Raw genomic sequence first — 2,890 nt, forward strand, 5'->3', positions numbered from 1 at the left:
AGCACACACGGTCGAACGACGTGGGCGTGGCATTACATACACCGCCCTTGGACAGCACACACGGTCGAACGACGTCGGGAGTGGCATGCCATCATCGCCTTTGGGCAGCACACACGGTCGGACTACGTCGGGCCTGGCATGACATCACTGCCTTTGTACAGCACACAGGGTCGAACGACGTCGGGAGTGGCATGCCATCACGGCCCTTGGACTTCACGCACGGTCGGATGACGTCAGGCGTGGCATGACATCAGCGCCCTTGGACAGCACGCACGGTCGGACGACGTCGGGCGTGGCATGAAATCACCGCCCTTGGAAAGCACACACGGTCGAACGACGTCGGGCGTGGCATGCCATCATAGTCCTTAGACAGCAAAGACGGTCGAACGACGTCAGGCGTGACATGCCATCACCGCCTTTGGACCGCACACACGGTCGAACGACGTCAGGCGTGGCTTGGCATCACCGTCCTTGGACTGCACGCACCGTCGGATGACGTCGGGCGTGGCATGACATCACCGCCCTTGGACTGCACGCACCGTCGGATGACGTCGGGCGTGGCATGCCATCATAGTCCTTAGACAGCAAAGACGGTCGAACGACGTCAGGCGTGACATGCCATCACCGCCTTTGGACCGCACACACGGTCGAACGATGACGGACGTGGATGCTATCATAGCCCATGGACGGCAAACACGGTTGAACGACGTCAGGCGTGACATGCCATCACCGCCTTTGGACCGCACACACGGTCGAACGATGACGGACGTGGATGCTATCATAGCCCATGGACGGCAAACACGGTTGAACGACGTCAGGCGTGACATGCCATCACCGCCTTTGGACCGCACACACGGTCGAACGATGACGGACGTGGATGCTATCATAGCCCATGGACGGCAAACACGGTTGAACGACGTCAGGCGTGACATGCCATCACCGCCTTTGGACCGCACACACGGTCGAACGATGACGGACGTGGATGCTATCATAGCCCATGGACGGCAAACACGGTTGAACGACGTCAGGCGTGACATGCCATCACCGCCTTTGGACCGCACACACGGTCGAACGATGACGGACGTGGATGCTATCATAGCCCATGGACGGCAAACACGGTTGAACGACGTCAGGCGTGACATGCCATCACCGCCTTTGGACCGCACACACGGTCGAACGATGACGGACGTGGATGCTATCATAGCCCATGGACGGCAAACACGGTTGAACGACGTCAGGCGTGACATGCCATCACCGCCTTTGGACCGCACACACGGTCGAACGATGACGGACGTGGATGCTATCATAGCCCATGGACGGCAAACACGGTTGAACGACGTCAGGCGTGACATGCCATCACCGCCTTTGGACCGCACACACGGTCGAACGATGACGGACGTGGATGCTATCATAGCCCATGGACGGCAAACACGGTTGAACGACGTCAGGCGTGACATGCCATCACCGCCTTTGGACCGCACACACGGTCGAACGATGACGGACGTGGATGCTATCATAGCCCATGGACGGCAAACACGGTTGAACGACGTCAGGCGTGACATGCCATCACCGCCTTTGGACCGCACACACGGTCGAACGATGACGGACGTGGATGCTATCATAGCCCATGGACGGCAAACACGGTTGAACGACGTCAGGCGTGACATGCCATCACCGCCTTTGGACCGCACACACGGTCGAACGATGACGGACGTGGATGCTATCATAGCCCATGGACGGCAAACACGGTTGAACGACGTCAGGCGTGACATGCCATCACCGCCTTTGGACCGCACACACGGTCGAACGATGACGGACGTGGATGCTATCATAGCCCATGGACGGCAAACACGGTTGAACGACGTCAGGCGTGACATGCCATCACCGCCTTTGGACCGCACACACGGTCGAACGATGACGGACGTGGATGCTATCATAGCCCATGGACGGCAAACACGGTTGAACGACGTCAGGCGTGACATGCCATCACCGCCTTTGGACCGCACACACGGTCGAACGATGACGGACGTGGATGCTATCATAGCCCATGGACGGCAAACACGGTTGAACGACGTCAGGCGTGACATGCCATCACCGCCTTTGGACCGCACACACGGTCGAACGATGACGGACGTGGATGCTATCATAGCCCATGGACGGCAAACACGGTTGAACGACGTCAGGCGTGACATGCCATCACCGCCTTTGGACCGCACACACGGTCGAACGATGACGGACGTGGATGCTATCATAGCCCATGGACGGCAAACACGGTTGAACGACGTCAGGCGTGACATGCCATCACCGCCTTTGGACCGCACACACGGTCGAACGATGACGGACGTGGATGCTATCATAGCCCATGGACGGCAAACACGGTTGAACGACGTCAGGCGTGACATGCCATCACCGCCTTTGGACCGCACACACGGTCGAACGACGTCGGGCGTGACATGCCATCACCGCCTTTGGACCGCACACACGGTCGAACGACGTCGGGCGTGGCATGCCATCGTCTCCTTTGGGCAGCACACACGGTCGAACGATGACGGACGTGGATGCTATCATAGCCCATGGACGGCAAACACGGTTGAACGACGTCAGGCGTGACATGCCATCACCGCCTCCTTTGGGCAGCACACACGGTCGAACGACGTCGGGCGTGGCATGCCATCATCGCCTTTGGGCAGCACACACGGTCGAACGACGTCGGGCGTGGCATGCCATCATAGCCCTTGGACGGCAAACACGGTCGAACGACGTCAGGCGTGACATGCCATCACCGCCTTTGGACAGCACACACGGTCGAACGACGTCGGGCTTGGCTTGCCATCATCGCCTTTGGGCAGCACAAATGGTCGAACGACGTCGGGCGTGGCATGACATCACG

This window comes from Solanum pennellii, chromosome 4, assembly GCF_001406875.1.
Source record: "Solanum pennellii chromosome 4, SPENNV200".
Classification (NCBI taxonomy): Eukaryota; Viridiplantae; Streptophyta; class Magnoliopsida; order Solanales; family Solanaceae; genus Solanum; species Solanum pennellii.